The sequence below is a fragment of the Podarcis muralis genome, chromosome 16 (genome assembly GCF_964188315.1).
Source record: "Podarcis muralis chromosome 16, rPodMur119.hap1.1, whole genome shotgun sequence".
Classification (NCBI taxonomy): domain Eukaryota; kingdom Metazoa; phylum Chordata; class Lepidosauria; order Squamata; family Lacertidae; genus Podarcis; species Podarcis muralis.
In genome coordinates, this window is record NC_135670.1 from 30,780,745 (window position 1) to 30,795,627 (window position 14,883).

Consider the following 14,883-nt stretch of genomic DNA (forward strand, 5'->3'; position numbering starts at 1 on the left):
TTTTAATACTTTGTTGGGAGCCACCCAGAGTGACTAGGACACCCCAACCAAGTGAGTAGCATATGAATAATAAATTTGTTGTTGTTTAAAAAGTCCACATACCTGCTTTGCTAGCCTATTTCTACCTGTCCTGGGAAGGTGGAGTCCTGACTGACACCCTCTGCATCTGCTAGCATTGATGAAGAGGCCAGAGACCATTGTACCTGTGAATCCTGCAGGAACCTACTGCTCAGGATGCTCTTGGCGTGGGGTATTGCCTAGTGTCAGGGACTGAGCAGAGGAGGAGGGAATGGTGGAGACTGCCTCCCCAATCCTGACCCTTCCAGGGAGGAAGAAGAAGAAGACAGTGTAGATTTACAACAAGGGTTTGAGGAAGGTCGCAGATGAGAGGCAGATGAGGGGGAAAGCTGGGAAATTATGGGAGAGCCAGAGCAACACCTGGCTGACATGTTGTCATTAGAAAGCATCCCAGACCCTCCATCTCCCAGAACCCGGCGAGCCTTAAAAGTAGGAGAGCAAAGAGTTTAATGAAGATGATGGAACTTGCCGAGTTGACTTGGAGACTCCAGGACCAGAGAGAAGAGACGGTGGAAGAAGATTGGAAGAACTTTAAAGACTATTTGAAAAAATATGTTAATATTTAAATCTTAGAATAGCTTTGGAAGTGGATATAGGCTGTAGGGTTAGAAGTAGAAGATAGCGTATTTTAAAATAGTATTATTTGTAAGGGATAAAACGTGAGAATTTTTATGGTAAAAGTGTGATTAAAAATGGTTAGAAATTATGATATATGTAAACTGCTAAAGATGAGGTAAAATGAAAATCAGATAGGGGGGACTTGGGGAAGCTCACCTAACAATGTTTAGAAAAAACGATAAGACAAGAATGTGTTTGTATTGTTTGTTTTTCTGTTTGTGTTGTTTATTTGTGTTATAAAATGAATTAAAAAATTGGGGGGAGAAAAGTAGGAGAGCAAAGAGTTCAAAGACAGAGGGCAGGTAGCAGCACCTGTAGAGGAGATGAGTGAGCAAGTTGGAGAGACGGGGGGTGGAGATTCACTCGGGACGATGCCATTATCCAAGAGGCTAGGTTTAATAATAAATAATAATAATAATAATAATAATAATAATAATAATAATAATAATAATTATTTATTTATTTATTATTTGTACCCCGCCCATCTGGCTGGGTTTCCCCAGCCACTCTGGGCGGCTTCCATAGAAACCAAAGATACAGTAAAATATCACAGATTAAAAACTTCCCTGAACAGGGCTGCCTTAAGATGTCTTCTGAATGTCAGGTAGTTATTCATCGCCTTGACATCTGATGGGAGGGCGTTCCACAGGGCGGGCGCCACTACCGAGAAGGCCCTCTGCCTGGTTCCCTGTAGCTTTGCTTCTCGCAATGAGGGAACCGCCAGAAGGCCCTCGGCGCTGGACCTCAGCGTCCGGGCAGAACGATGGGGGTGGAGACGCTCCTTCAGGTATACTGGGCCAAGGCCGTTTAGGGCTTTGAAGGTCAACACCAGCACTTTGAATTGTGCTCGGAAACGTACTGGGAGCCAATGTAGGTCTTTCAAGACCGGTGTCATGTGGTCTCGGCGGCCGCCCCCAGTCACCAGTCTAGCTGCCGCATTCTGGATTAGTTGTAGTTTCCGAGTCACCATCAAAGGTAGCCCCACGTAGAGCACATTGCAGTAGTCCAAGCGGGAGATAACTAGAGCATGCACCACTCTGGCGAGACAGTCCGCGGGCAGGTAGGGTCTCAGCCTGCATACCAGGTGGAGTTGGTAGACAGCTGCCCTGGATACAGAATTGACCTGCACCTCCATGGACAGCTGTGAGTCCAAAATGACTCCCAGGCTGCGCACCTGGTCCTTCAGGGGAACAGTTACCCTATTCGGGACCAGGGAGTCCTCCACACGAGCCCGCCCCCTGTCTCCCAAAAACAGTATTTCTGTCTTGTCAGGATTCAACTTCAATCCATTAGCCGCCATCCATCCTCCAACCGCCTCCAGGCACTCACACAGGACCTTCACTGCCTTCACTGGTTCTGATTTAAAAGAGAGGTAGAGCTGGGTATCATCTGCATATTGATGGACACCCAGTCCAAACCCCCTGATGATCTCTCCCAGCAGCTTCATATAGATGTTATAAAGCATGGGGGAGAGGACAGAACCCTGAGGCACCCCACAAGTGAGGGCCCAGGGGTCTGAACACTCATCCCCCACCACCACTTTCTGAACACGGTCCAGGAGGAAGGAGCGAAACGACTGTATAACAGTGCCCCCAGCTCCCAGCCCCTCTAGACGGTCCAGAAGGATATTCTCTCTCTGTAAAGACTGAAATAAAAAAAAGGACAATAAGAAACTTTTCCTTGTCTTTATACTTTCCTGGGCAACCAGCCGGGAGCCACTGACAGCATCCTGACACCTAGGAGCTTTCTTGTCGGAGCGAAGTTTTAAATTTTGGTGATATTTAACTTCTGCTGTTATTGGTATTACGTTTTTGCATCTTTATTGTTATAACTTGTTATGACTTACGTGGGGATTGTTTTAATTTAATTTTAACTATTGAAAGGCAGCACACAAATGTACATCCCAGCAGATTACTGGGTTTGGATTACTGGTAGATTACTGATTTGGAAACCATGATCCCTGATTATGCAGGGCACATTTTCTAAAAAAAAAATAATATATGCTCAAACTGCTTTAAACCGATTATAATCTGGTCAATTCATTGCCTGAATGTAGCAGTTCCCATCTGTACTCCTTTTGAGGAGAAGCAACGGAGTGCAATGGGACATGCTCCGTGGCCTGCTATATGATGCGCAATCAAGAGGAAAGGGCGGCAACTTGCTCATCTGGCGCTTTCAGAGACAGCCTTGGCTTTAAGATCCACGGAAGCAATCAGAGCAGCACAGCTCATTTTATGGATCAGAGGAAATTGACAGCTCCTTCCATCCCTGCTCCCTAGCTGCCCATCTCTGTGGCGCTGGCTGCCATGGGCCCCTTGGCTTCAGCAGGAACGGGAAATTCTTTGCCATTACTGGAGATTACAGACCCAGGCCCCAAACGGCATGATTAGAGTTATGCCAGAGCTTTTGCAAGTCTGTTGTTCATTTCGCAAGATTTATATATGACTTGATCGTTTTTAAAAAGAACTCGAAGGGATTTACCAGAAACACACGCACGGTGACATTATCAGTAAAAACGACTCTTTAAAGCATTAGAGAGATAATTAAAATCAACGATGAGATAAAAATCATATGAAAACACACACATTGGCATTCTACATATCTGGGAAGGCTAACTTAAAAGAAAGATGTTTTTAGTAGGTGTTATGTGTGCCGGCGTGGTTGCACAAGAGCCAGCAGGCAAGACCCCCACTTGACTTTTCAAGGCTTTATTATCGGTGCAAAAACATTCACAGTGCAGGATGTCTCAATTCCATGTCTCGCTCAGTCACTAGCAGAATCTGGGAGTGGGCGGTCCTTAAACTTTCCCCAGCAGTCTTTTTACCCCCATCCTACGCCTCTCCTCTCTGCGTGTAAACCGACTGTGCAGAGAGGGCGTGGGCAAAGGGGGACCTGCCTCCCCCCCGCTTTGCACATGCATGGTGTCTTGGCTCTCCCTTGCATCTTCCGAGCCCTGCACCCCTTCCCCACTGGAGGCGTGGCTTCCCTCCTCCGCGGAGGAAGTGCTGCTTCTCATGATCTTTGGAGGCTCCCTGTAACCCAACTGCCCTTCCTCCTCTCGCCTCTGAGCTGATGGTAATTCCCTGACAGTAGGCATTGAAAAGAGTACAGCAAAGGGACGTGCCTGACATCACTAGGCAGGGAGTTCCAAAGTGTAGGTGCTGCCACACTTAAAGAACAATTTCCTACAAATGCAGAATGAGCGTTCTGTGGCACCCAAAATAGCACTGATTCCACAGATCGAAGTGGCCGAGTGTGCATATATCGGGCAAAGCGGTTGTCCAAAGCAACTAGAAGGCATCAGGGCTGGCAGAGGCTGCTCTTACGGCAAAGGGGAGATTGCAGAGGAAGTCAGATTTCAAAAGAAGCAGTGTGGATAAACCAGAAATCAAATGGAATTGATATGCCAAGGAAAGGAGCCTTGGTTAAAAAAATAAATAGGAGGCATGTGATGAGCTGAAATGACACCGGGGACTGGAAAGGCCCCAAACAAATCCATCACCAACAGAAGAGCTCCGAGCTTAAAAGCTATAAAGTCACAGGCTGCTCCATGAATCATAATTCACAATCCATCGCTACCATTTAACATGGAATCCCTCCAACTGAGCCTAGCAACAAAGAAACCCCGGCAGACTGACTCCTAACCTAAATACCTTGAAGCTGCTGCACTTTTAAGGGCAATAAATGCTAGCAAGACATATACTGGCCTGAGATAATGCAATAAAAGCAATAAAAGTGATTTAATTCTCCTGATGGGTCGTTGATGCAAGGAGACATGTAGGCAACCGCAGCCCAGCCCACCTCAGCTGAAGGATTGCTTCTGTCAGAAGAAACAACTGGCCTGTGGTGTGTTTGCAACAGTTTTACGTTGTGGCGGAGAAGGGGCCCCCACTTTGCACGCTGGCCAAGCAAACAAAGAGGCTGTGTTTTGGGACCTGGGAGAAACTGGATTCGGATGTTATTTAAAACCAAGTCTGCACCTTCCAAAAACAATGTGAGAAACAGTCATCCTTCAAAACCTGCCCTTATCAGGGTTCTGCGACCAATGTTTACAGAAATGCATTATCATGGACTGGCTGAATGTGGTGGGAGGGGCCACCACCCCCCCCCCCCCGGGAAGACAGCTCATAGCCAGGGGAGTGGTGGTGGGACCAGTGCTGGATTTATGTATAAACCAAACAAGCTATAGCTTAGGGCCCCACTCTCTTGGGGACCCCCAAAAAATTAAAGGGAAAAAACCTGGATGTACATTTCCAAAATATGAGATAAAAAAACAAGTAAAGTAAAACCTACATACAGTAACAGTGCTTTGTGTTGTGTAGGCTCCTAGGATGTAAGTAATGGGCCCCGCCTGCTAGCCTGCTCCCTAAAATATCACTGGTTTGCTCATTAATTGTATTTCAGTTCGACACTTACTTTGATAAAATACATATTTTGTTATGTGCAAATGGCTTTAGATACCTATTAGGACCATAAATTACCACAGAGCATATGTTCAACACACAAAAACAGCGAAAATATGTTGTTGACAAAGGACAGCTGGACATATAAAGGGCCCCATTACCTTCAATAGCTTAGGGCCTCATCAAACCTAAATCTGGCCATGGGTGGGATGATGATGAGTGATCAGAGGGAGAAGACGGAGAAGACTGGGAGGGGGAGGAGGTGTCAAAAGCTGAAGAGGGAACAGGGTTTAGTGAGCAGGAAGAGGCTGTGGCAGAGAGCAGCCCAGAAGCAAAGACAGAAGCAGAGGGGGGTCTAGAAGCAGAGTGGAAGCCGGCTGAGAAGACGGGGGGGGGTCTCCCCCACCTACTGTGACCAGCTCCCCTCAAGCCTGGTCTCCCAGAACCAGAAGAGGCATGAAGAGGCATGAGCAGAGACAGACAAGGCATCAGAGTCTCAGATTGCTTGGCAATGAATCAGGAGAAGAGGAGCCTTAGAGAGTGGTGGGAAGCCGGAGACCTTCAGTCCTCACAACTGCCTCATTGGGGCAAGACCTACTGGGAAGAGCTGCTGTGCTCACTAGGCCTGCACTGCTTTGGTTTCTTTGAATAAAGAGTCAACTTCACTGACACATTGTGTGTTCTTGCCGACTTGCTCCCAACACCTGTCCTAATATGCATCTTATTAGGGGAAAGTGTGGATAAAAATGAACAGTTTAGTTAAAACAGCCATACAGATATGCATTATATCAGGAGAAATTGCCTGAAAGGTGTTTACATTAGTTAAAACTGCCTACAAATTATTGGGAGAAATTTGCACTAAAATGCTGAAGGGTTTCCATGAGGATTTATTTTTAAAGAAAACTGCTACAGAAAATGTGGAAATTGCAAAATGAGAAACAGCCAGAACCAAAATTGACAGATCCTTCCATCCCTAGTTGCATCAAGTTTGTGGGAATATACATTTAGGGCTCAAGCTGTTAGATGCAGCTTATTAGCAATTCATAACATGCACACATATCATCAATTCATAAGGTGCATTGCTGCCAACCCTGGAGGAGAGACAAGAGAGCCAACTGTAAGTCATCTAGCCTGCTGAGAAGACCCCTTACCTTCTGAACTGCACTGAAGCCAGTCCTTGAATGTAGCAAGTTCAGCACCTGGAACTTTATCATCAGCTAACTTTCTTTTTTGCTCTTTACTTATTTTTACTTTCTTGGGCTCCATGATCACTGCAGATGGTGACAGCAGTCACAAAATTAAAAGATGCCTGCTCCTTGGGAGAAAGGCGATGGCAAACCTAGACAGCATCTTAAAAAGCAGAGACATCACCTTGCCGACAAAGGTCCATATAGTTAAAGCCATGGTTTTCCCAGTAGTGATGTATGGAAGTGAGAGCTGGACCATAAAGAAGGCAGATCGCCAAAGAATGGATGCTTTTGAATTATGGTGCTGGAGGAGACTCTTGAGAGTCCCATGGACTGCAAGAAGATCAAACCTATCTATTCTTAAGGAAATCTGCCCTGAGTGCTCACTGGAAGGACAGATCCTGAAGCTGAGGCTCCAAGACTTTGGCCACCTCATGAGAAGAGAAGACTCCCTGGATGTTGGGAAAGATGGAGGGCACAAGGAGAAGGGGACCGCAGAGGACGAGATGGGTGAATAGTGTTCTCGAAGCTACAAACATGAGTCTGACCAAACTGCGGGAGGCAGTGGAAGACAGGAGTGCCTGGCGTGCTCTGGTCCATGGGGTCACAAAGAGTCGGACACGACTAAACGACTAAACAACAACTTATTTAAGTCTACATTATTTCTTTTGCAACGCTGAATTCCTTCTGCGTCTGCTAAATTATGCCTTGAAACACAATCAAGCACATTTTACCCTCTTTGAATTTCCAAACCTATTTTTTTTTTGGCTGGAACACTGAGGGACAGGACTCAGGCAATTTCTGACTATTTGTAACAGGTAGATTCTGCAGGCTGCATCCAACACTCTCTTGTCTGCTGGCGCAAAGATTGTTGCGCTATCAGGTGGGCAAGCTGTAATACTGCACAACAGAGGAGTCCAACGCAATAGTTGTGCTAGCAGAAACTCATCATTCAACAGACTGTGCCATCTGTTATGCAACAAATTTAGCAGCATTCTGCTTATGCATTCCTCTGCGCAACTATGCTCTCCTGGCATAGAAACATTCCACCAGTGGAACAAATATACCACTAAAGGACTTCAACTTAGCACCACATTGGTTACAACCCCTATATCCATTATTGCATGTCCACTTGCATAAGTTGGTGTGCCAGTGGGAAAACATTGTTGGATATACAGTGGTACCTTGGTTCTCAAACGCCTTGGTTCCGAAACACCAAAGACCCAGAAGTAAGCGTTCTGGTTTTCAAACGCTTTTCGGAAGCCAAACGTCCAATGTGGCTGTCAGATATTGTTTCTGGAGCACCAGCACCATTCAGAAGCTGCGCCTTGGTTTTTGAACATTTCAGAAGTCAAATAGACTTCCAGAACAAATTAAGTTTGGCGCTTTTGTTATTGCTATTTATTTATTTTGCACTTTTGTTTTGGAGGCTTTTTTGGTTAATTTGTTTTGTGACTGTGTGGAACCCAGTTCAGCTACTGATTGATTGATTGATTGATTGACTGACTGACTGACTGACTGACTGACTGACTGATTGATTGACTGCAAAAATGGATAAAAGCCCCCCATCCAAACAATAACTACCATTGGTACAGGTAAGAATTTATTTATTTTTTAAAAAAAGTTATCATCTACAATACTGTCTTATTTATTTTATAGTACAGTACATTGATTATTGCTTTCATTTTATGGATCAATGGTCTCGTTAAGATAGTAAAATTCATGTTAAATTGCTGTTTCAGGGGTTATTTTTAAAAGTCTGGGAGGGATTAATCCATTTTGCATTACTTTCTATGGGAAAGCGAGCCTTGGTTTTGGAACGCTTTGGTTTTGGAATGGACTTCTGGAATGAATTAAGTTTGAGAACCAAGGTACCACTGTAGTTTTAACTTTCCTTGTAATAAACTCTAGCAAATGTCCTTCCACGGATGCAAAGTGCTCACCCCCGATGAAGCATAATCAGCCATCTTGCCCTGAGATCTTGGGTCCACCGAGTCCCACTTTGTCTAATCTGACTGGCAGGCGGAAGTCTTTCACATTAGTCATTTATATCATTTATTAACCATTTGCACAAAACAAATCTCTGAGCGGTGTACAAGTCCAATTATATATCAAACACAACGAAAATGCACAGAGCAATGAAAAGCAAAGGGTTGATTAACTTAGATGCATTAATTTCTCCTCCGAGTACAAAAGCATCAGATACGAGCCAAATATACATAAACCCATCGTTAAACCCAAAGATAAAATCAATAGAACATTTAAAACAAAGGTTAACTAAATTGTTTTCTGGGCAGGCTTGTGAAAACAGAAACATTTCCAGCAGGCGTTTTGAAACAGTATAGTGGCTCTGCTTGGCCCATTGTCAATATCTTCTACCTGATACGGGGAATGACCCAGGGACCCTCAACATACAAAGTGTGTTTTCAGCCATTGAGCTCTGACTCTTCCTCTACAAATGTCCCATCACTGCCTGGCCTTCTCCACTCATAAGAAACTGTCTTAAACTCAGGACTCTAGTCAGCCTAAAAGGTAAAGGTCCATTAAGTCCAGTCGTGGCCGACTCTGGGGTTGCGGCGCTCATCTCGCTTTATTGGCCGAGGGAGCCGGCGTACAGCTTCCAGGTCATGTGGCCAGCATGACTAAGCCGCTTCTGGCAAACCAGAGCAGTGCACGGAAACGCCGTTTACCTTCCCACCTATTTATCTACTTGCACTTTGATGTGTTTTCGAACTGCTAGGTGGGCAGGAGCAGGGACTGAACAACGGGAGCTCACCCCGTCGCGGGGATTCGAACCGCCAACCTTCTGATCGGCAAGCCCTAGGCTCTGTGGTTTAACCCACAGCGCCACCCGTGTCCCTCTAGTCAGCCTAGTTCAGTATTATCTGCTGCAACTGGCGACCTCTCTCCAAGGCTGCAGGTAAAAGGTTGTTTCCCATCACACACTCCCTGATCCTTTTAACTGCCAATACCAGGGAATGAACGTATGATCCTTTTGAAGGCAACATGTATGCCCTGCGTTGGGCATCACACTAGCCCTGACTTGGTTCCAGACACAGAGTCCTTGAAAAACTATTTTATTGTATTTATTTGTGTTGTGCTATTACATTTATATGGGACGCGGGTGGCGCTGTGGGTAAAACCTCAGTGCCTAGGACTTGCTGACCGTAAGGTCGGTGGTTCGAATCCCCATGGCGGGGTGAGCTCCCGTCGTTTGGTCCCAGCTCCTGCCCACCTAGCAGTTCGAAAGCACCCCTAAGTGCAAGTAGATAAATAGGTACCGCTTTATAGCGGGAAGGTAAACGGAGTTTCCGTGTGCGGCACTGGTGCTGGCTCGCCAGTGCAACTTCGTCACGCTGGCCACGTGACCCGGAAGTGTCTTCAGACGGCGCCGGCTCCCGGCCTCTTGAGCGAGATGAGCGCGCAACCCTAGAGTCGGTCACGACTGGCCCGTACGGGCAGGGGTACCTTTACTTTTAATATTACATTTATATACCACTTTTTCTGGCAAGGAGCTCTTCCTGTGGTATTGATGCTGAACTGTTTCTTGACCTCAACTTCTGGATTATGTTTTGGACCAAGATTGATTCTCTGTGCTTGACCTTGGCTTGTTGAGACTACACAACTCTTGCCTAAGTATTTTGGTAAAAGACTTTACCTTCTTTGGACTGAGTCCATGAAGGCGCTTCTTAGAGCATGACATTGAGTTATGGTCTCTCCCAAAGGCACCATTCACTTTAAAGTCATTGTCTGGCCCTTTCTGTTAATGAAACATACTAAATGTTCTTACCTTATCAGATTTCTAACTTGAGACTGGCTCCACAGGAGATGAAGGAGGAGAATTCTGGAATGACAAGGTAAAAAAAACCAACGCCATTAGCCTAAAACAGAGAAAGCGAACAGGTTTTTTCTTCTATTTTATGCATTATGTTTCAAACCACAGCAGCACAATCATTATTCCTTAATTTGGCACACTTTGTCTCTTCCCCCACTCCTGCACTTCTTGAAAAATATAGGCAGCCAATATAACTAATGACAGAGTTAAAAGAAATCTGTTACAGCAATCTACAGTAAATTTTGGGAAGCGGTTCATCCATTTGTTCTCCAAGAGGTTTGGATGCCTCCTGAGATATCATCGCTAAACTCAGCACAAGGATGCCAAATATGGGGGCAGCAGTTTTTGTTGATGTTGGGATGCCACACCAGACACCATTTTGAAGCAAGATGGTGGGCGAGACTTGGTTCATTTTTTGGTAGACATTTGGCCACCTCTCAGCAGAACATCACCAAACTCAGCATGACAATTCCCAATATTTTGAACTGATGACGGTACAAAATGTGACTTTGGCATGACTTAGTCTCATTTTTGCTTTGTTTTGATTATTGCAAATCAAAGGAAGTCTGCATCTGTCTACCTGGTAAGTTCATGATTGCTGTTAGTTTTGAGTCTGGGATTTCCTTGTTCACACTCTTAGCCTGGACACTTCAGTACCTTAATTACTTCCACAATCAATACAATTAAAATCTCCTTCATCCAGTTTTTTTAGAGCAGGAGAGTCACTTTTTAACACTATAGTCTCTTCTTCTTTTCTCTTTTTTAATTTTAAAGAAAAATCAGAAGAGCAGGTGTAGGAAATGTTTGGCCCTCTCCGTATTGCTGAACTACAACTCCCATATGCCTCAGCGAGCATGGCCAATGGCTAGGAATGAAGGGAGTTGTAGTTCAGCAAAGTCTAGCGCAGCCTTTCTCAACCTGTGGGTCCCCAGATGTTGTTGAACTACAACTCCCATCACCCCTAGCTAGCAAGGCCAGAGCTCAGGGATGATGGGAGTTGTAGTCCAACAACATCTGGGGACCCACAGGTTGAGAACCGCTGGTCTAGAGAGTCAAAGGTTCCACACTGATAACTTCCATGAAAGTACTTTTGTGACACCAAAGCAGGCTTTTCTTATAATTCAGAGAATCTAATATTTCACTTTTAAAAAACAAGCATGCTTTTGTCCCCAAGGGATGCAAAAAAAAGTATCTGAAAATGTACCAGGAAATGTCCTCAGGGACTGGAAGCAAGATTTAGAAACATGATCTTTACAATGACTAAACTGCATTATATTTTATTTTTTGCAGAGCTAAACAGCAAGGGGGTTGGGGGTGGAGGAATGTGACATGCAGGGAAGTTACAATGTGACAGGGGACCACAGTGCCACGCTAAAAAATGGACAAAAAGGGTACTGCAGCTTATCTGCCCAGTCTGGCTAGGTTTGTTAAAGAAATGACTGGTGGCATGGCTGACGCTGTGTAACTGCTACTCCAGGTTTGGTTCCTCTACCTGAGCAGCTCTTCCTTAGAATGCAAAAGGCAGATATTAACATCCTGTCCAATAAAAATTCCAAAATCCAGAGTACAAAATTTCCAAAATCCAGAGTACGTACAATACCTTTATAACGACCAAACAAAAATTGACACAAAACAGCAAGCAAGCTTTTGGGTTCTCCAAAGGTCTTTTTTATTACACTGGATGTTAATTAAGGTGGAGGAAGAAGAAAAGTTGGCTTTGTCTCCATTTTTGGATTGAGAACAGTGTCAGGCCAGGTCTTTGGAGACCGAAGTTCAAATCCCTGCTCACTGAGTGACCTTGGGTCACCAATCATCTCTAGCCAAACCTACCTCACAGGGTTCTTGTGAGGGTTAAATGGAGACAGGGAAAACCATGTACACCACACTATCCTAAAAAGTAGGATAGAAATGTAATAATAAATAAAAATAAATATTGCCTGGCTTTAACACCAAGCTGGATTTTTCAAATTCCCTTTTCTCCTGCATTGCTTAATTAAGCATCCAGTCTGAAGAAGAGCTCTGGAAAACTCAAGCACTTGGTCACTATTTTGTGACTTTTTGGTTGGTCCTGATAAAGGTATTGTGCTACTGCGGATTTTAGTATCATTCTTGGGAGAAGCTGATGAATGGACTCGCCTTGCCCCTCTCCCCTTCCTTGCCTTGCCTAGAACTTGATCACTGACCCATCTTGGACCATGCCATCGGCCTCCAGCCTTTTGGGTCCTTGTATCCCATCTCAGGGACGCGGGTGGCGCTGTGGGTAAAAGCCTCAGTGCCTAGGGCTTGCCGATCGAAAGGTCGGCGGTTCGAATCCCCGCGGCGGGGTGCGCTCCCGCTGCTCGGTCCCAGCGCCTGCCAACCTAGCAGTTCGAAAGCACCCCCGGGTGCAAGTAGATAAATAGGGACCGCTTACTGGCAGGAAGGTAAACGGCGTTTCCGTGTGCTGCGCTGGCTCGCCAGATGCAGCTTTGTCACGCTGACCACGTGACCCGGAAGTGTCTCCGGACAGCGCTGGCCCCCGGCCTCTTGAGTGAGATGGGCACACAACCCTAGAGTCTGTCAAGACTGGCCCGTACGGGCAGGGGTACCTTTACCTTTACCTATCCCATCTCAAGAACCTGACTACCGTACTTGCCCATCCTCAACCACACTCGTTGCCTCAGACCTCACCAGGTTTTGGTCAAATTCCTACATCAATGCACACAGCTGCTTTAAAGAAAACACAGAGACATTGATCGGGTCGTGCATATCCAACAGGTGTAGCTACACATGCCAGTTTGATTGAGGGCTCCTCCAGATGTCCTGTTTTACTGATCATTCATCCCGATGTGCTTGCACAAAGCTTACACTGTAGTTGGACTATGTTTGGACTTCACTGAGAAGTTCGGACTTCTGATTTATTGAATGATGGGGAGGTTCTGCAACAGCAAGCATACAAACTACATTCATCCTATGGTTCTATGTAATCCCTCGGGAGTTTATACCCCCTTCCATTAATCATCCATTCACCCCACACATTTCAATGTATTTCCCCATCACTTTCCAAACCGTAAAAAGTCTGGGACTTGTTTGCTTCTTTTTGAAAAGTGGATTTGTTGCACTGTGGTGACAGAGTGCTTTAAACCCACTGTATTTATTCACTAAGAGAAGCGGGTGGCACTGTGGTCTAAACAACTGAGCATCTTGGACAATAGAACTTTCTATTGAAGAGGGACTGAACGCAAGTTTTTGTTCCTGAATAACAATAATCCCTGCAGACTTACTAAATTTCTGAACAAGAACGTTTTAGCAGCAGAACAAGAGGAAACTAGCAGCAGAACAAGAGGAAACAAGCAGAACAAGAGGAAACTGGACTACAACTTGGAAAGAACAATGGGGGGAGGCCTATTAAAGATTTGAAGCTAAATGGTTTAAAAATAACTTTAAGAATAATTATAAAAAGAAAAGCCAGCAAGGAGCTGGGGGAAAAATGGGATTTATGGATTTTAACAATTCCAGGCAGATAACATGGATTGGTGATCAGAGGGAAATTAAATCGGGGACAGCGGGGGGAGAACTAGAATCCAAAGGCTTGTCAACTTTTTTCTGAATTGGTTTCTTTTCATCTACTATACCTTTTATTTTCTTATTTCTTATATTTCTATCGTGTGGGGTGTTTTTATCATTAAAAAAAAGGGGGAAATTGTGGAATGGAAATGGGGTGGGCCTTGGGGAGAGAACTTTTGTCTTTCAATATGAGGATTGTATAAATTTAAATTTGAATTTGAATAATGGTTTAAACAAATTAAGTTTTAATTAGAACTGAGAACTTGTGGAGCCAACAATATGAAAGGGGAATATGGTAGGGGTGGGGGAAGGGGGGAGTCCCGGAAAGTAGATGTATGAAAATAAGGCTTTGAATGTACTTTAATCTTTACTTTCTGTACTTTTGAAAATTTTAATAAATATTATTTAAAAAAAAAATAAACAACTGAGCATCTTGGGCTTGCCGATCAGAAGGTCGGCGGTTCGAATCCCTGCGATGGAGTGAGCTCCCGTTGCTCAGTCCCAACTTCTGTCAACCTAGCAGTTCGAAAGCACGCCAGTGCAAGTAGATAAATAGGTACCACTGTGGCAGGAAGGTAAATGGCATTTTCATGCGCTCTGGTTTCCGTTATGATGTCCTGTTGCACCAGAAGCGGTTTAGTCATGCTGGTCACACGACCCGGAAAGATGTCTGTGGACAAAGGCTGGCTCCCTCGGCCTGAAAAGCGAGATGAGCCCCTCAAGCCCACAGTTGCCTTTGCCTGAACTTAACCGTCCAGGGGTCCTTTGCCTTTTAACCTACAGTGGTACCTCGGGTTAAGAAATGGAGGTCCGTTCTTAACCTGAAACTGTTCTTAACCTGAGGTACCACTTTAGCTAATGGGACCTCCCGCTGCCTCGGCGCAATTTCTGTTCTCATCCTGAAGCAAAGTTCTTAACTGAGGTACTATTTCTGGGTTAGCAGAGTATGTAACTTGAAGCGTCTGTAACCTGAAGCGTCTGTAACCCGGGGTACCACTGTATTTATCTATTTGTTTACTGAATTAATATCACTCCTTTCCTCTCAAAGGAGCCCAGGGTGGTAAGCAGACCTACAACTTAAAAACAAAATAATGCCGGTTTAAAACATTTACAGTTTTAAAGCAGTTTTAAACTGTAAAGCAGTTACAGTTTAAAAGTTTTCAAAAACCAGTTACAGCTAAAACCATTATTCCGTCCAATGCTCTTGGGGTTGCCA

The 14,883-nt window shown here is 44.8% G+C and overlaps 1 protein-coding gene across 4 annotated transcripts in view; it reads right to left on the reverse strand.

The window, feature by feature from the left end:
• ARVCF (ARVCF delta catenin family member) overlaps nucleotides 1–14,883 on the reverse strand; it is a 604,272-nt gene that overhangs the window by 487,883 nt on the left and 101,506 nt on the right. For all 4 annotated transcript variants that reach the window (XM_077920631.1, XM_077920630.1, XM_077920635.1 and 1 more), the window contains exon 2: nucleotides 10,077–10,130. The gene's annotated coding sequence lies outside the window, so the exon portion shown is untranslated. The remainder of the gene's footprint in view (nucleotides 1–10,076; nucleotides 10,131–14,883) is intronic.